This window comes from Brachycentrus maculatus, unplaced genomic scaffold, assembly GCF_059751285.1.
Source record: "Brachycentrus maculatus isolate JH-2025_06_01 unplaced genomic scaffold, ASM5975128v1 h1tg000632l, whole genome shotgun sequence".
Lineage (NCBI taxonomy): Eukaryota > Metazoa > Arthropoda > Insecta > Trichoptera > Brachycentridae > Brachycentrus > Brachycentrus maculatus.
The window spans coordinates 269,599-291,088 of NW_028281368.1; the positions used below are offsets into that span (position 1 = coordinate 269,599).

The following is a 21,490-nucleotide window of genomic DNA, read 5'->3' on the forward strand; positions in this document are numbered from 1 at the left end:
AAGCTCTGTAAATACGAAGACTTTCATGTTCTTCTTCATCTATGTTAAGAAGTTAAAAAATATTATGAAATGTAAAGCGCGCGCGCTCGTGTTTGTGTGCGCGCGTTTAAAAATATAGTTAGAAGTTTTAAGTGTTTGGAATTCTCAAAATCATTTTATTACTACAACATGATTATTTTGCATACCAATTATGTTTTTCCATTTTCCTTATTACATCCTCAGCAAATGTAAGGTTTTTCCTGATATTATACTTTAATTAATTCCTGGAATCCATTTTTGCTTAATCTATTACGACAGTGTATGAACATGTGGTGGTAAAACTATGTACTTATAGCAAAAGTGGTGGCAATGTTGGTAATAAACTCCCAGTATCAATCCCTTCCGTTTCTATGGATGCATTTCTAGTTTCGTGTTTTTTTGCATTTTCTTTCTTAAGTACCTACGTGATAAATTGGGGTTATAAAATGTAATATGCTGAGCGTACCGTGCATTCTCCGCGTGATGAAACGTAAATAAATCGGTAAACTTTATTAATACTTAAAACTTGATCATCACGTAGATAATACGTCAATAGTTCGGGAGCTAAAGCAGTTGAGCATGAATTATGAATGTGTTGATTCAAGTACAAGTATGCATTGCGTAATAATGAAGCGTCAATTTCATGAAACTCTCATTGCAAAAATGTCCACTCTGCCCGATAATTTCAAAATATCTTTAAGTTCTAAACCTTGAAAGTACATCATTTTACATCACATCATTCATTATGTTAATTGACATCATTCATCGATGATTTCGCAATGAGTGAAATCCCATATTTAGGTCTGGTTAATGACTAAAAAATATTTACATTGTCTTCGACTATTCGTTTTGTCTCGTGTGACATAGCATTATGTTATACAAATCACTTTTAAAAACGTCCGATAATTATACAATTTATACATAAATGGTTCGAGTGTTTCCGATATGACAATGTTAACAAAATAAACATGATTAATTTTTTAATTTTTTGACATCACAACATATGTGAAGAAGAATATAGAAGTCTGGGCGTTTACTGGGCTTACGACCGTCATATGCTTGGCTAAGTGATCACACGTATAACATTCACTTATTGTACCCATGATTGACAATTACACTACTAAAATGTTTAGAACTTTTAGATATCAATCTCGTGACACAGTACGTGTGAGTTCACAACAGCCATCTATGTTGGAATGAGGAAAGCTTTTATTAAGCACATATTCCTTTTCTCTTTTAATTTAAAGACAAATATTTTAACGCTTTTTCGTTGTTTTTCTATTTTAATCTCTCTTATATGAAATAATTTAATACTTCTCGACCTATTTAAATTAATGACAATAAATTTATGCGCATAATGAAAACAAATTATATATTTATACAATTTTAGTTTTAAACGAAAATCTGTAGTCTAAAGCATTGCGTAAATATATAAGATGTATAAAAAAATCGTAATTGTTCTTATTTTGGACGAGCACTGTATGACTGAAGTCAGAACTACCCATCAGCCTTACATTTATTAAATTAATACTGAATTTTACAGTGGCTAATTAATTATAAAAAAGCTGACTGGAAAAACATGAATTAATTATGTTGATATTGAAAAAAAAACATTACGCTTAAATAACTGACTTAGTTTAAAAGAATTTTTATAATCATAACAAATTTAAAATTTAAAAAAAAATACGAGACAATTTTATAAGTTTATTATTATAATATAAACAGTGTAATTGAACACCCATAAAGTTAAGTTTTTTTAAGCCATAGTGGATAAAATTATTCTAGATAATTATTTTACACAGAAATTCAATAAAAATACTCGTTTATTAAACAATAGCTAAGCAAATATATAGTGAATTGTGAGATAAATAAATTACCTAAAACATTTTTTTCTGTTATTTGTTTAACAACATTATTATTAATATTTAATTCTGAATATAAATATTTTAGCACTTATTACTTTATATAAAATAATCAACCGATGGGAACATTAAACTTGTATGAGAAACGCTCTATATGAGTTGGAACTTATATGTTCCGAAAATCTAAATTCTGTAGTTATATAACCGTGGGTAAAATAGGGAATCTTGTACATAATTTGTAATGTGATAAATTAAACCAGCCAATGACAGGTTTTAAGCCCTATGAATGGACAGACTTCCACATTCTCATGTCAGTAACTTATTTTTCTCTGATGAAATATCATTAGAAAATCCTAAATGTAGTGATGTAAACTAAATCAATTGCTTTCCATTTTTGTCAGTCAGTCTGATATTCGAAAATTTGAGGGTCAGTAATGAAAAAAACAGTTTTTTCGTAATCCCACGTAAAATAACATCGATGTTTATTTAAAATTTTATGAATAAATTAGCAGTTAAATCTGTTTGCTTTTCTTCCGAAAGGTGTTTACTGCGCTTTGTCAACCAGCGCGTGTTAATAGCGGAGTTAGCTCATTTCGACACACACCAAACACCAATTTGTAGGCAATCTCACCCAGATTCTGTTAACACTTTAAACCCTTGTAATTGAAACAAAAAATCTATGGTCGATAATTTTTTCAGGGAACATACTGATCAGTAAAAATGGTTCTTAGAATTTTATTGATACATCATCTTCTCCGCAATCATCCTAGACTGAATCTCACCGAGCTATCGGTCTTAGCCATTCATTCATCTTGGTTTCAGGCAGATGTATCCAATTTGTACGACATTCGATTTTTTCAATCGTTTCGAAACTGATTTGTTTTCCTTCGTTGTTTTCTAATATAATTTTAAGAAAACAATGGAAAATTAAAATAAATTGCATGGATTTCAATTCAGAAATAGTCGACATCAAAATCTATGTTAACTACATTGTTAATGAATGACGCTTCTTCTCTTTTGTCCAGGTTCTCAGTGATAAAATAAGAAGAAGGAACCAGCTCTTACATCCCTTTCATCCTTCAACGTCCCTAGGACACAATTTCAAAATTTACACTTAGCTTCCCATACGGTGTTAGAAAATGTTGCAGACTGCATCGAAACGCGTTTTACAATAGAATTTCTTTAACAGTAGTAATTACCAAGTAAAATACTAATTGAAAATGGATATATATTATAAAAAAGTGACTGCGAATAAATTAATGAAATTATAAATTTTACTAAAAAAGAATATTACAGTTTTCTTGCTTTCCTGCACGTTGAAATGTTCAAAATGAGATTTCATTTCAAGTTTTTTAATGAATTTATTCCCATTATTTAGTGATGAAATTACGTTTTGCTAAGCGTCAGCACATTAAAAGACGAACAGTTTAATATATATAATAAGTGTACGTGTTTAAGATTCCAGGCGTGAAAGTGTTATTAAAAAATGAAAGAAAATGTATAAGCAACACGGTAGAAGGGTGGGTCAAGTCAGCCAGTTGGAGGGATAGAGAACGGCGCGTTTCCACCGACTGGTCAGTCACAATCTGAGCGTCTTGTCTAATACCAGTCTTGCTCGCGGAGTTACTTTTGACTAATTTTGTGGAAATCAGTGTATGTTTTTTTTACTATTTGTATTTTATCCATTGAACAATATACTTTTGACCAAAATCATTTGTCATTTGTGCATGTCAATTGTGTATGGTAATATAAACATCGTTAATTGAGATTCCCAAAAATGAAAGAATTTTTAACGATTTATATAAAATAAAATTGAGATTATCAGCGCCTATGTGTTTGCTCTCCAAAAGTCTTACGTTTCCTAATAATTCCACAAATTTATGAGACAATTTGTAATTATTTAATAAATAAAAAATAAAACAAAAGGCAGACTTTTATGTTAAAGACAGTAAAATACGTAATATTATGAAGAGTATAAAATGTAAATAATGAAATTATTTTACTAAGAATTATAATATTGAAAAAAGACTTTAGGAGTATCAAAACAATATAAACAAAAAGTAAAATTTTCACAATGTCAGGGTCAATATCATTCTTTTAAATATTTAGGGATTAAAAGTTAAATTAAAAGACAATTAAGAGATTTTAAGAACAACAAGGTTTTTAAACTAAATAAAATTAAGGAAAGAGGTATTCAATATCTCAACCATTTTGAAAATGTAATAAACATTCTTATATCTCATAATATAATTGAAATTTCATTCATATAATAATACTTAAACCTTAGAACGTTTTTTATGCACGCATCATCACAAAAAAATATTAAAGGAGTATATTAGATTAATTATGCTTTCAACTTATGTACGAATCAACACGGATTTTTTTAAATTTTTAGATCCTTATACCAACTAGCAAATGAGTATGCATTTTTTTACTAGCCTTGACCGACGATGGATGATCGTTGATAATATATAAGCGGATTAAAGGTCTTATTTCTTAGCCTCATCTTTAAAACTGCGTTGGTTCCCATTTTTCATTAAGTTGCGTTTATCTTTATATTTATCAATTAAGCAAATGCACAACGTAAAAATACCAAAAGATATATAAAAATAGCAGCATCTTTGACTGCGATGACTTGATTATCTGTTGAGCTAGTTCTGCTAAAATATTAAGTAGGTTCAACAACAATTTTTTGTAATTGATTGAACGAATCCCCTTATTATTTTATTTAATGTGAGCGTTCGCCGTTCTCATTGGACGCAACTAAGATGTTTGATCTCAAAAGATTCGTCATCTTACAATACAACCACGCTTAACTTTATAAATTCACTCATTATAAATAAGCATTAAATAAAATTAAAAAAACTATTTTATGTATTTCAATACTTTTAAGTGGAGTTTTATAATTTATGGACAATGTTGTACAGGCAATGTTTTTAATCGTTGTTTTGTAATTTTAAGCTGAAACAAAAATTTATTTTGCGTCAATATCTATACATTTTTCGTTTTACTTATTAAATACTACTATTAGCCAAGGAAAACTTGAACTAAAATAAAGTGACACAATCTTTTTTAAACAATCTCTAAATAACTAAAAAATGTACTTAAAAACTTGAAATTATCTAAAATCGTAAATATGGTAGATCGTTGAAATGATATCAAAATATGGAGACTCATTAATAAGTATTAACCCACATTTTTGAAAATTATGAATAGGTGAAATATGATTTTACGCAGCAAATAAAATTGTATTAATTCGTTGGTTTTTATAAAGTTGAAGTTTTAAAGAAAGCTAGCGTTACACAAAAAATAACCACAAATACATCGAATTATTAGTTTATATATTTTTAAGCTGCTGATTATTAAAAAGGTATATTCTCATGATTTTCTGTCCCTAATCTAAAAACTTGTATTGCTTTAACAAACATAATTTGTATTGCTTTAACTAAGGGTTACAATCGTTTCAGTACGCAGAAACGTGTTACCGATATTGACAGTGGTGTCTAGAAAATGTCCTTAAATTAAAGACAAATTAGGATCCTGAAAAATTCTTAGAATCTGAAAACAGAGGAAACTATGAATTCTGCGGTATTCAAAAATGTCATTTCGAAAAGTAAACAGTTTTTTTGGGAGAAATATGAAAATTAATCAAATAATATTAATAATAATAAAACCCTTATCCGCACCCAAATGGTGCATAGGGCACTGCGTCATATAACGCAGTGTTATCTTGATCGTTTTTACATATGAAGGAAAGGTGATCAGCCCTCCGCTTCAGGTACCAGTCCAGGGTAATATTGAATAAATATTACAGTAGAAAATCACTTATATTTAATTGAACCACCCTGGGAATCGAACCTCGGACCTACAGAACATTACACTACGGAGGCAGACTGTCTTTACAGACTGTCAAATAAAATAAATGAAATTTTACGTTATTCTTGTCACTTTCTATATTTACTATATCTTTTAATTTTCCGATGAGAAATATTAACCATAGGTTTAAAGCCAAATGAAACTAGCTGAAAATAAATAGACAAAAGTCAATTAATTTTTAATTAATGTTTTACTTAGTAAATACCATTAATTAAAAATGGATAGATTTTACCACAAAGTGACTGCCGAATCAATTAATGAAAAAAGTCAATTCGACTAAAAAATTTTTTTTTTATTCATTTAATATATTTACATTTTTATTTATAACATAATACATTTGAATCATTTATACATATGGAGAACTTTTATTTTTCGATTCGCTGTGCTTCTCCATAAAAGAGTCTGTGCTCTTGTGCTTGGAAAGGGACTTACACTCGTGGTTTAATGTTATATAATAAAAGATATAATAGTTTTTTTTTAAGATTTAAATGTATAGAGCTTTAATTTTTTTCTTAAGGATTTTTATATCATCTATTTTTTTTATTTCTTTAGGGAGTTTATTGAAATGTTTGATTGCCAAATATTTGAAGTTTTGCTGAAATTATATCCAACACACTTACTTAAAAGATGCATAGATAAATTTACCACTTATAAAAAATATTATTGTCATTATATGTACATAAATCAGTGTGGTTTTACCAACCGAAGACGCAGTGTAAACAACAACACATAAACACAAAATGTAATAGTGGCGACAGAACGTTATAGAATAAATAAGTAAATCACGTTTGTCTGTTCCGATTTCTGCCATATCGAAACCAGTTTTGATGCAATAATAAATATGAGACCTGTAGGTGTGACCCTACTTATTAGGTAAATCAGCTAAATCGTGTTTTATTCTTTGATTCATAGCCCGATCATGCAAAAGGCGATGCTAAATTCCTCAAAAGAATTGCACAATAGTATATCGTTGTAAATACGTAGGATCGAATTGTGCGTTTCACTTAGTACAATCAACGAATTGTGCGTTTCACTTAGTACAATCAACGAATTGTGCGTTTCACTTAGTACAATCAACGAATTGTGCGTTTCACTTAGTACAATCAACGAATTGTGCGTTTCACTTAGTACAATCAACGAATTGTGCATTTCACTTAGTACAATCAACGAATTGTGCGTTTCACTTAGTACAATCAACGAATTGTGCGTTTCACTTAGTACAATCAACGAATTGTGCGTTTCACTTAGTACAATCAACGAATTGTGCGTTTCACTTAGTACAATCAACGAATTGTGCGTTTCACTTAGTACAATCAACGAATTGTGCGTTTCACTTAGTACAATCAACGAATTGAATATATAATATCTTACTTTTTTTTTGAATACTTGTTGTTCTCACAAAAAAGTAGAGGTCCATTGCAGAAAATGAGAAAATGCACTTTGCTCGTGTTTCTAATTGCAAAGGCTGATCACCATTCATGATCAAGATAACACTGCTTTTATATACGATGCAGTGCCCTATATACCATTGAGTACGAATAAGAGTTAGAAAAAGAATAATATATTATACAAGGATAAAGAAAGCTTTCCGGTTTATTGCTATTTTATTTATTTATTTTTGCGCAGAAAGATTGTCCTTAAAAATATAATAAACAAATATAAGTAAACTGAAATGACAATTGTTAATAACACATAAATAAATATGAATAAATATTTTAATTATATAATAGGTACATCAATACTACTCGGATAAACTAAAATAAGAAAAGGTCATGATGTGATCAACCTACACTATACCTACAAAAATAATGAAAGTTATAATAAATTGTCGGCCTAACTGGGGCAATACCCGTTGTAAGGCAGACTTTCGACAAATTACTTATGTTAGATAATGCTCTTCGAAGTAGACACCCAATCTTATTAGATATTTATTAGTAATGTTGAATATACTTATTAATTCATTATGGCTAAAAAATAAGTGCTAAATATGCTAGTAAATATTTATTAATTATTAATTATAAAAACTTGAAAACAAAATAAATAAACATTGATATTAGTATTTTTAATAAAAATTAATGAATAAGAGTATAAGTACTGCTAAAGTAGTATTGCATTATTATCCTCAAAGTTTTTGTGTTTGTATAACGAAATTTTAATTGATTGAGAATTTGCAAAGATATATTCATCCCTTATCTGCTCAAAACGTCATTCAAAAATTTTAACATGATTTTTAATTATCGGAATAAAACAGTTTTTTACTGGAATTGTATTTATTTAACCTGTGCTCGTGCCAATTTAGTAAAAATTAAATAATTTTTAGCATTACAAATTTTAAAATAATTGTAATAAATTTCATTTTTTATATTACGGCGGGCGTTAAAAGGTTACGTTTGATATATTTTTTAAATTTCACATGTAAAGTCATTAAAATAATATGAATACATTAAATAACAGAGATAAACCATCTGCTCCAGGATGTCTACCTCAAGGACCTGAGTTCTTGTAATATTTTGTCAATACTCCGACTGAGCTTGCTAAAACAAGTCGTTTTATTTTTTTCATTAAATAATGTAAAACTAATTAACTATCTGACCATCACGCCGTTTCCCCGCAGGGGTAGGCAGAGAGAATCGAACGCCACACCACTCTGTCTTTGCAAACATTCTTCGCCTCTTCCACATTCATGCATCTCCTCATACATACTCGACGATTATTATGACTCCTGACCTGGCCGCATTCAAGTATTTGACATACCTGATTGTGCCAGGTTTTCCTCGGTCTTCCTCTGCTTCTTTTTCCAACTACATTCGTCTCATAAATTTGTTTAACCGTTCTTTCCTCACTCATACGTTCCACATGTCCAAACCACCTCAACACATCTTTCTTAATTTTATCGATAATGCTTACAATCCCACACGTTATATTATATGCACTTATTTTTTTTTTTTATTTTTTTTTTTTTTTTTTTTTTTTATTTTTTTAAGTATTTGGACACACTCAAAATGTTATATGCACTTAATGATTTTCTAATTAAATTTGTTAAATGTCAATTCTAAACAGTTTTATCTTAGTTGAGTTCTAAAAACGATGGAGTATAGGTACGTACGTTCTTTTTCGAAGAAAATAGTTAAAAAGTAAAAGTACAGTCACAGTCAGTGAACCTTAATTATTATGTGTGTTCATTATGTAGGTAACTATTCCCTTCATCATCCCATAAAGTCGTGCAGTACGTCACTACATAATGATCTTATTTTTTATACAAATACATACATACATAGGTAGGTACTCCTATGGTAGTAAATACTCGTGCAGAGGTTTTTATTTTAATTGTTTGTCGAAATATTAGGGTTTAAAAAAAATAGGTTTCGGTATATTTATCACAGTACTGTTTATATACTGTGTATATAAAATAATCACGATTATTTTTTGTCAAATTTAGGCACGAAAAAAAAACTTAAAAAATACAAATCTGTCAGGTGCGTTAAACTTTAGAACATTATTTATAAATAGCTTAACTAGATTTTTTTTATATCTCGTAAGGATTTGTCGACTCTCGATTGTCTTCATCTGATATAATACCAAAAGAAGTACATTCATTTTTTTTTTAAATCTTTTAACTATATTAGCCTAAATAAATAGCTTAACGATAATTTAAAAACGTTATATTTAAGTGGCAAAATAATGAAATATTATTATTATTTCCATTATACTCCATTAAGCTTTTTTTCAATGAATGAAAGCTTTTTATAATTAATGTTAAGGTCATGGACGGTCTTTATATTCTGCGTATGTTCTGTAATAAGTCTTGTTGTACATATAATGTACATACCATCTTTTGGATAATATGTATTTTTTAATGATCTTCGTTACTTCGACCTTCGATCGCCACTTTAAATTTTACTTTGGAATATATTTAATGATCTTTGATCTTGACGATTCATACAAATTTGACTCTTAAAAAAATAATGAAGCACTTACCTCTAAATTTCATAGATAATCCAAGAAAAACGTTCTTTATACCATATTATGCAAAATCAGTCGGATTAAATATGTTTTTTTAATCTGATTTTCGAAAAAACAAACAAAATATTTTTATGAAAATATCCTTTAAATCATTTTGCACTTTAACCTCAATAATACATCTACTCGTTTATTCCGTTGTATAAAAAATAAAACTAGTATACACAATTACTAATGATGATTTAATTAATAAATAAAAAAATTAACGATCGATATTTCAAGAATTTAAAAGATGTACATATACTCGTAAATGAATGTAAATAAAATTATTTGTCGAAGAACTAGTTGTATGATAGAGCTTAAGATATATTTGAATGCGATCCTATCGTAACAAAGCGGTCGAAACAAATTTATTTAAATGATGGAAATAAAAAATTCCAAATCGAAAGAGCAACGAATTAGCATATTGATTATTTCCAATCTGAAAGAGTTGTTTTATCTAACCTTGAGTATTTTCTAAATACGTTCTAAATATTTTTATAAATATCTTATTTTTACACACTTAAATTAAAGCTGTTATTTCAAGTTCTTCTCCAGCATGGCGACATTTCCCAAATTACATCATCTACTTTCATCATAATACTTTCATCATAATTTTAAAATACTCTATGAATGAGATATCATGAAACTTCCCCTCATATTCAATATTTAGCCAATTTACTAATATCGACCACCCCGTTGTTTACATCTTCTCTTTTAACTTTGAACAATAAGAATTTTTTTAAAGTTATTATGTGTTTTAGAGAAATCGATATTTGATATTTTTTAAGTAATAGTCGTTGATATGTCAATGCAAGTGATAATGTCTGTAAATTATTTATAAAGTGACCTTTCCTGTACAAATTTAAATTGTCATTTTTTAGTGGGAGCTTGTAATAACATCAGTAATAACATCAATAAAAAATATTACTAGCTTCTTTTGGGCGCACAGCGGAAAACAGAATATTTATTCGTTTTCTTGATTGTATTTTTAGTTATGTATTTCTATAGTTCTAATATAATAAAATCCTTAATGTATTCATGAAAAAGTCTGTTTGTTTCATGTAATAAATAAAAATCCATAGAATTTACTAGTAACGGTGCGGTTTAAAATAAATCCCTTTCATAGAAATAAACTCGAGGTTAAAACTCACCAAAATAAGCACATAATGCAAATAAATAAGGCACCTTTTATAAATAAATAAAAAATCTGAAATTATTTGTAATATACGATTATTTTTTAATGAAAATTTGCATTTTGCGCAATAATTTAAAACGAACGATGATGCTTGTGTTGAGGGTTTTATTTTATTATTATTCATCTACATCATTCAACATTAATAATTTTGATGATAATCTAAGTATCTTTTTACGTTGTCCAAAAAGGATGTTTTACATCCTGTATCATGTTATGTAGGTAAATGTAATACAAGTATAATAACTGAGTCTATTATTAAAAATCCTCAAAAATACAATGGATACGTTTTATTAATTATCATTATAATTATTTAAACTCAACCGCTTTTTGTACAATTTTTGCTAACAACTTCGTATTGATAATTTCAGCATTACTTTTGGACTTGCCAGAAAGTTGATGTAATCAATAAAAATATTAAAATGTTTGCTTGTTTTTTTTCTACAGTCAAAGTTATCTTCACTGCTTACTTATCATTCCTCTGTAATCAACCATTAGGTATGAACAAACAATGCTGGACAAATGATCACCTCTATTGTTAATACATGCTTTAATTCGAATTTGGTCGAAACCAATCATTCGATCGTACTTTTTCGAAGACAACGAGGGTAGGTCGATTACAATCAATGCCGATAGTTATAGAACTATACCATGACTTTTTGACACAATGAATGGACGAACTTGATGTGAAATATTTCATAGATATCTCATCTTAAAATTGTGCGTAAATATATGGCTACCCAGATCGCCCAATTTGACGTTATTATTTTTTGTCAATACTGTTTTTAAAAAAAGGTACAAATCGATTCATATTAAAGTTTCTTGATGATCTAAATGTTAACATTCGACAGGAAATTGCTGAAAAAAAAACCATGTCATGGAAAATGTCAAAAACGAGCCGGAGTCATCAATCATCATAGCAATGCTAGTTTTCGGATATTATTCTTCATACCGAAACAGAAAAAATGTAAAAATGATCATGAAAATTATACATTGTAATTTTAAGTTTTTTTTTCTTGAGGTATTAAACGAATAAATCAAAACAAGTTGATAAAAAAACTATCTTACGTAATGATGTTAAGTGGTATAAAATATGCTAGAAATATATATGCTCATTAATTACTAATTTTTATTTAAAGGAAAAAACCTGTTAAGATTACTAATGTCAATTAAAACGTGTCACCAGAAAACGTAAACTTTATTTATGAATTTATATACGAATTTTACCTTGTTAATTATGTACTCAAATGTAAATAGATACAATAATCTCCATAATAAGAATTGTGTGTATGGTAATTTTTAGAATAATTTCTTCCATCTCATAAAGACGCTAATAGGTCTGAAAATAACAAGTTTGTATTGAGGGATATAACGCACATACACATCAGCACCTTGTTAAATTTTCAAAAGGAAAATACATTAACAATCAAATATTTTATTAATAGTCAACGCAAGATACTGACAAATTTTTAAAATGATTTATCACTTAAAAATAATCCGGGACTTTCAACCCCTTAGCTAAACAGTCCAGTAATGAAATATACTAGTATGTATTCACTATGTTAATCATTATACTACATATGTAATCTATTCATTTTGAATTTATTTTTTTAACAAGATTTTGTTAACAAGAATCGTGTTAGATTTTGTATAAATGTATATAATTTTTTATTTAAATCACCTTTACTTTATGTTTATATTTAATAATCAACATTTAAGGGCAATTTAGGGGTCTATACACCATTAATGCGGATAAAGAGGAAACATTATCAATTTAATTTTATTTGTTTTTATTTTAATTCTACACGAGATTTTATTTTATTTTTAATGAATATTTCATATCGTTTTTACATTAAACTTATAACCACATCGTTAAACTCACTGTGACCCGTAATTTATATTAAATAGAATCATGTACGTAAATATATATAATAGGTAATTAATAATATGATAATTACTTTTTTTCTTTGTTATCTATACCTTATTAATTTTTTTTTTGTTTTCTTAAAATTGTGGATTTTCTTTATTATTTTATCACATAAAATATCTTTATTTTAAAACCTGCTGTAATATTGTAACACATACAAGTGCAGCATTTTAATTTCATATCCTTCTTATTTTTTGTGTTAAATTTTCACACATTCATACGAATGAGATTTTTTAGCTCATTCGAGCTAAAAAAACCTTTATTAAGGCATTAAAACGTAAGATTTTTTTAATCAATAGAAAACGGAACAAATGATACAGTTTCAATGATGACATTTTAGACATTTCTCTTCAAAAATTAAATCGTGCGTGATACCTCTATTGTTGATTCACGGATGTGATCTTATAGAAGATGAAATATAATTTGCAGCACTTAAAAAAGACAAACACTCAGTTTCAATGGAAAAACATAATGGAAATTGACAATACGAGCATTATACAATATTTTTCCATTTTTTTACAAATCACTGTTTCAGTTGACTTTTATACTATTTTCATTTTCTACGAAAGACAGTTTTTAATGGAGTCTTCGTAATAAACATGACAAACTGACCTGGTCTTCCACTGTGCAAATAAAAAATCCACATAAAAATGCAATATTAATTTAAAATGGTTCTCAAGAATCTCCCAGTTTATGCTACCGGGCAATTAATAAATGCGTTTGTAGTTTCTAGAGTCGATTATTGTAACGGTATATCCACTGGTCTACTAAACAATAAAATGACTGCAATCAGTGTTAAACGCTGCAGTGATACAATTTTTTTCGAATTTCTTGATTTTGTCATATCAACCTTTTACTTCACCAACTGCACTGGTTACGCTTTCCCGAAAGGGTTGAGTATAAATTCTGTCTACTCATGTGTAAATCAATACATATATACCACTTAAAGAGCTGAGTATCCCAGACGGAGTGGTTGATACATCGGCTAAAACAACTGCTATGTGAAAAGTGATCTAACCAGCTCGCAATCAGCGCACTATATATGGTGAGCGTGCCTTTGCTGTTGCGGGTCTGATGGCGTGGAATGCTGTTCCACTAGTAGTTAGAAATATTGAGAGTGAGATGATCTTTAGAAAAAAAAACTCAATTCATATTTTTTTGCTCAATCATTTTCATTATCTCCCTTCCAATTACAGTGAAGCGCCATTGAGGTAGTTTTTTTACGAAAATAGTCCTTAATAAATTATTGTTATTTATTAATATAATATTTTCCATTTAATCCAGCGTGAATATACAGTTTGATAAAATTCAATTTGAACTTTATCATACTTCGTTTTAAAAAAAATGTATTTTTAATAAAATCCCATATTTCACATTTTCATTAAAAAAAAAGAGTTAAATTTAAAACAAAATAAAATTTACAAATGAGTTCGGGTTGATAAAAATACTGACCACTTATCTGCTACATTTCCCCACCCCCCAAAGAAAGTTATTTTCTGGATCCGAAATAATACCATTTTATTGTTATATTTAATTGAACTGACCTGTTGTTAACATATATTTGTTCCATAAAAATGCAAGTTCAAGTTGCGTAAAAAGTCAATGCCGCGCGTGCTAACCTCATATCATAAATATTGCTGCCAGGTTCTAATATTTCGCCGAATAAAATCGATGTAGAAATATTATAACATATGCAAAAACAATTCAATCCGATTATTTACTATTATATGTATACAATATTTACATAAAGTGACAGCTTTGGTTACAGTTCCGCTTCTGTAACCAAATACTTACAATGTTTTTTATAATTACATTCCTTAGAAAGTCAAGGTAACTTACGATTTCTACATTTCTTTCATAATAATTCAACTTATATAATGCAGAACAATGCATTCACCGTGTTATTATGATACAAATATTAACAATATTTGAAATTGAATACAAAGACGAAATAACACACTTTTCACGATTTTTATAGGAAATGGAAGTTTTTTTCCCCTGTGAAATTGATTTTTCGTGCTTTACATTCATTTTCATGTATAACTATCTCACTAATTGTGTCATTTTATTACTGTTTGCATGATAGATAGATGTCTAATTACCCACAGCCTTATTGCGAAACAATCGAAAGTTAGCTTATTCTCCGATTTCGATTAATTAATCCAAATAATTTGCAAGTATACAAGACTAAATGTCGATTTATATATTATATTTTAAAATCAAACCCCGATTTTTAGAGTCTATTAAATTGTATTTTATTTGTTAATAACGCATTAAAATTTTAATTGTGACAATTGTTTCTTATAAAAATTCAAAGTAATCTATAAAGACAAATAAAATAAAATAAAATTTTTCAAAAAATTAAGTTGAATAAAATATATTTCATGTTATAAAAATGAACATATTGGAAATTATGAGAATATTACCCCAAATGATGTTTTGTTTTTTTTTACAAATGTATTTAAACGTATGTACATATATTAAAAAAAATGAAACTTAAGCACGGTATAAAGTTGTTCCCCAAAGAATTTTTTTAGTCTACATAAGTAAATTCTGATAATTCTCGTAAAACTATAGTTGCCAAAAGAATGCGATAAATGGAGCCTGTAGGAATTTTGTAAAATTGAATTTCATTCTGAAAGTCTTCCTCGTGGGTTCCCCTTATCCCAATATTGCAGTTGGCCAGTGTTTAGATGATAAACAAAAAAAACACTATTCTCGACGACTGACCATAGGCATGATATAATGCACAGTATGAGCTACTCATGGTACATCAACATGGACCCAGGCGCGTTATTCTAAAATATGTGCTGTTAGAATTCATCGATGCGTTTTGATAGCGTAGGAGCGTTTAATCACGTTGGTACTTTGTGGGTGGAAACGGAATATTAAAGAAATGAAAATATATGTAATGGGAATACAAAATGATCAGTTTGTATTTTCACATGTCAATGGGAATAATGATTGTTCTCGAAACTAGGAGTGTATTTAAAAAAATAAATTATAAAATGTTTTAAAAGTATTTAATGTTTAAATTTAAATGCCAAAACACATCTAGACATAGGTGTGTAATATATACGAATACAACAAACATATTTTAAAATCTTAATTAAATCGAATTAGTATTTTGACGTTGTTAATCATATGTTGTTTTTTCGCTTTCTACATTTTCCTCATTAAGATATAAAAGATAAAGATATCTAGATAGTAAAAAAAAAACTTTTTTTTTCTCCTGCTCTTTATTACAAATCCATGCACGTTTACATCTTTGAACACGTAAGTACTTTTGAATTGTCATTGCTTAAATCCTTTATGAAATATGTTAATAATATTTCTTAAAATAATGTTTTTTTCCATTTTCTTTTAATATTTGGTGACATTATATTATTGTTAGTGGATCAAGATGAATAGATCTTTTTTAAACAAAGTAGGTTTAGAAGTAAATTAAGATGGGTGAACAATATGTAGTATTAGCAGGCAATAACTAATATATATGTATGAAATAAAAATAAATTCATCACAAAAGCGGTTCTTAACAATTCACGATTCTTCTACAGCTCTGCCGTGGAAAATGATAGGGTGCGTTCGTATTCGATAGCGAACATGAACATCATTGTCCAACTGCAACTAGTACTCGTAGGTAAGTCATCAAGATCCATGCTTACAGAGATGAAGAGCGATGCGCTTTGGTCTGCTATGACAGTGAACGCACGGGGAATAATTAGGCTGTTGCAATAACAATGTCTGTATAGAAGTTGCAGATGAGTACGCAGCCAATTAGTACTTTCCCACTAATTTTAGATTGCGCGTACGAGTGCGTTTTGGGCCTGTGTATTTTATGAATACGCGACCCAGACCGCTAACTAACAACCAAACGTAACAGTAAGCTAGTTCAGTTTCGTAATAAGAAAGTATCCACTTTCACGTTTATCACTTTTTTATTCTTATGGAACGGTATCTCGAGTCATTACACTTCTTATTTCAGTTTGTTATGAATGCCATTGCTCGAGATGCTGTTGCACGTAATTTCACGACAGTGACTTTATTTTATTTCAGTAATTATAAAATAACATATGATAGTTTCGGAATGGATCATCATGCAAATATGTACTCGTTTGAATCGCAAAAAATATACTTGAATTATTTAAAATTATGTTTTATAGGCAATTTTAATAGTAAATAATGGAAGAAATTAACATAAAAAACATTCTTAAAAACACGCCTCCTATAAACTCTTGTAAAATGATTAAGAAGTGAGTTTCAATTTTCGATATGAACATATTAATTGTTAATTTTCAAATCCTTGTTACTTCCACATTTATTATATTTTGTTTCCGTCTATTGAATTTTTGCACCCAGGAAATAAATAATTAACACATTATATATATTAATTAAAAAAAGAATAGTTTTTGAACTACAATCAAGTTTGCGTAATTAATAAAAACTTTGCGTATTTATAATATGAATTTATAAGTGTATGAAATTTATGTTCCTATTCCCTGGAATAAATTTACGTACAAAAATAGTTGCCTTTCATTTTTAATGTAATCTGAAATAGTCGTTGAATTATATTTTGTGTATCATATATTAATTTAAAAAAACATGGATTGTTTAGGAGTTTGCCTTTATTTTATTTTAGAAGTTTTTTGTGAAAATATAACAATCATTTTATCCTTATATGAGTACCTTATAATAAAAGCTCACATTTTTCTTGAATTGAGTTACGACACAATTCCAAAAAACCTCAACATTACTCCTTCTCCTTCCTGCTAAATTTATTATTTTATATAATACCCTTTTTTTAATCTCTGAATGTTTTTTAATAGTTTTAAAACATAAATGTGGAATTGTTTAATTGGCTTTTTTTTAACGTAACTATTTTTTGGTAATGTAATGTAATGCCTATTATTGTTAATGTTACTACTGTTTATTATATCATTTTTTTAAATGTGAGCTGTACAATTCCCGAATAAATAAAATAAACAAATTAATACTCTTTTACCATGAATGTAATATTGTATATATTGTAGTTTTTACTGACATCTCAATATAAATACAGTTTTTTAATTAAATTCTGGGTATTTTCAGGGTTATAATCGGTCATTTGCTGGTTTCAAGTGATATTTTTTTTTATCATATTCACCAATTCTGAAATTCAAGTCAAAATTATTTTATCTTGTTTAATGTGAAATGATATTCATGTATAGACAGGATAAGAATTTTAAAAAACTCAAGATCCGCCTTCGTGAAAACTGGTTTTTAGCAAACGTATATTGAACCTCCTGTCAATTATTTTGTATTATTCATTCATATGTATTATACATATTTATAGGATATGTTAAGCACGTGCAATGTTTTATATTTAACTTTAACAAATATTTAACAATTTCTAAATATCACATTAGAGGTTTTTTACAATTTGAATAAGCTAAAAATGTTTATAGCTAAGGATATAGCTAGTATAAGCTAAGGTTCTGGAAATTTGTATTCAAATATATTATATAATATATCAAATATTCATAAACTTGTATTAATATATAATATATCAAATATTCATAAACTGTGACTCCAACCCATATATTTTATTGATGACTTTTTTTGCAAATATGTCAATACCTAGAAAATAATACAATAGAAAAATATTTTCAAATAAAAACTGAAGACCGCATTTGTTAATGTTATTCGCCTAAAATAATACCGTGTCGATTCAATGCAGTATTCTATGCACCATAGGGTGCGGATAGGGGTCAGAGAGGGAGTTCAAGTGCAACGCAAACGTGTAGTATGTAGGTATCATATAAAACATAGGTCTACTTTTCGTTCATTTTCGATTTTCATCCCCTCTCCGATATTTACCCAGCGGGCTCGGTACAGCTGTACCCTATTCGGGAAATGGCCAACCCGTCTACAGTACGCTTATGCTCGTATATTTAGGCCACTTGCTCGAAAACGAGCTCTTCATAAACGTGCAGTGTATAAAGAAATCGACCCCTTTTTAGATTATTCGACACGATCCTACTCTTCGTGATAGTAAAACTTCTCCCAGTTCCTCACCCTTAGATTTCACCCCCCAGTATTGCCTGTGATTTTGGAGAGGGCGCACGTCTGACAAACAAAGGATTTAATGTAAAACAAAATGATAATTTTGCGCATTTTAAGATAAATAATTATTAATTGTGATATGTTGTTACATGAGTAACTGGATTTCCTGCATTTCTGGTATAATACAATTATTATAATATAATTCATCAGCTGATTTAAATATTTTATTGTAGTTTTACCGATATCACATTTGGTTACATATATATATATATAAATATATATTTATATATATATATATATATATATATATATATATATATATATATATATATATATATATATATATATATATATATATATATATATATACATTTATATATATATATATAACTATATATATATATATATATATATATATATATATATATATATATATATATATATATATATATATACATATATATGTGTAAGTACATATATAATATTTGCAGTAGATGTACTATTATAATTAATTATAGAAAGTAATAAATACCCTTGTATTTTTTCTGCCCAGACAGCATTTTTAGTTTTATATTATGATCATCTCATATCTTGAAAAGTTTAAATTATATCCCAATTTATCTGTAGCGGTTAATCCAAAATGAGCTTTTGATGCTTTGATTATGTGTTTTAACTGAAATTTAAGTATATATTCATTTATTTAGTTATAGAATTCTAAAAAAAGTAACTTATTGTTGAATTAAAGTTTAAACATATATTTTAAGATAAATATTCTTCATTTAAAATATATATTTTTAAAGATTAGTTTGTATCCATTTTTGTTTTAATATTTTTTTAAAAAACATAATTTTATCTCATGGTATAGGGTCCGCCATCTAAAGTTTTTTTTTTCAACTAGTGCTTATTTCGTGAATGGTAACACTTAGCTCATGTCTGATTTGACAGATAATTAGTTTTATCCTTCCGCTGAGCGAATATGGTTGTGTATACGCTTGAACAATGCTGGGAAATATTGCGACATTACTTTGAAAATCATGGTAATGTTGCAGAATGTGTGCGAAAATTGCGTACGGTTTTTGGAAGAAGAGAAGCACCGTCAGCTCCGTATGTTCGTTATCTTGTGAAAAAAGTGAAAGAAACTGGCATCTTCATCGATAAACCAAAGCGTGAAAAGCCAAAAACAGTGCGTACACCCGAGAATATCGATGTTGTGGCAGAAAGTGTGCGTGAAGCGCCATCAACATCAATTCACCGTCGTTCTCAACAATTGAACATTTCGGAGACATCATTGAGACGAATTTTGCATAAAGACCTTGGTATGACGCCATACAAAGTCCAATTGGTTCAGGAGTTGAAGCCAACTGACCATCCAATGCGTTTTCGCTTCGCTGAGTGGGCCTGCGATCGACTTACAGAAGATGCCGATTTTGCCAAAAAAATCATCTTTTCGGATGAAGCTCATTTTGATCTTGGCGGGTATGTAAACAAGCAAAATTGTCGTATTTGGGGCACAGAAAACCCGCACGCATACATTGAAAAGCCGGTACATCCAAAACGAGTCACTGTTTGGTGCGGATTTTGGTCCAGAGGCATAATTGGGCCATTTTTCTTTGAAAATGAGCAAGGAGTGGCCGTTACAGTCAATGGCGATCGTTATCGGGCCATGTTGAACGAATTTTTGTTCACAAAAATTGAAGAGGAGGATATTGGCAACATTTGGTTTCAACAGGACGGCGCTACGTGCCACACAGCCGAAGCTACTTGGCGAAAAAAAAAAGTTTTAGCAAAAAAAAAAAGTTATTTGGCGGACCCTTTAGATATAATGCGACAAATTGTTTATTTCCACCCACCTAAATGAGCTTTTTAATCTAAAATAACCTAAATTGCTATACGCGAACATTAGCGAGGGGTGAACGATGTTTAAATATGTATTTGAAAACACATTGTTTGACATCATACCTGATCTTACGACATACGTGGTCTAGGGAGTTGATTCTTTATATTATAGAAATTAACGTGTTGTTTAGTTTGGATAACTTTAAATGCACGTCAACTCGGTAAAACACAAACTTTTTTTTTTTAAATCGGTAGCTTTTACTTCCTAACAACCGGTTTCAAAATGCCGTTAAAAATAAAGGTCCGGAAGTAAAGTTAAACGTATCTACGTAATAATTAAGATGTCGAATCAACGACAAGTTGATTTATTTTTGGTTTGATCATATATGATCGACATAATTTACCAATTTCTAAAATTTTTTTTTTCACGACCTTCTTGATACAATTTTATAGGTAATTTTGTATGCACACTTGATATATTTTAAACGAAATACTACGTGTTGCTAATCAACTTTTGACATACATTTTTTGTAAATTACCTAATAAAAAAATAAGTTTTAAATTTCTACAAATTTTGTTGGTTTGGTTTGGTTAGTTACAAACTTGTCCAATCTGTGTAAAGAGATAAGAAAATAATTGAATGTAAATCTTTCCAATTTAGTAAGATGCACGTTCAAACATGCAAGTCTTGACCTTTGTTTATTTACTACAAAAAATGTAAACAATGAAATTAAT

The 21,490-nt window shown here is 28.6% G+C and overlaps 1 protein-coding gene across 1 annotated transcript in view; it reads left to right on the plus strand.

The window, feature by feature from the left end:
* The first annotated feature begins 3,457 nt into the window (after positions 1-3,457).
* Positions 3,458-21,490, plus strand: part of sit (ELOVL fatty acid elongase stuck in traffic) — a 36,801-nt gene continuing 18,768 nt past the window's right edge. The window contains exon 1 of the mRNA XM_088274060.1: positions 3,458-3,533. The gene's annotated coding sequence lies outside the window, so the exon portion shown is untranslated. The remainder of the gene's footprint in view (positions 3,534-21,490) is intronic.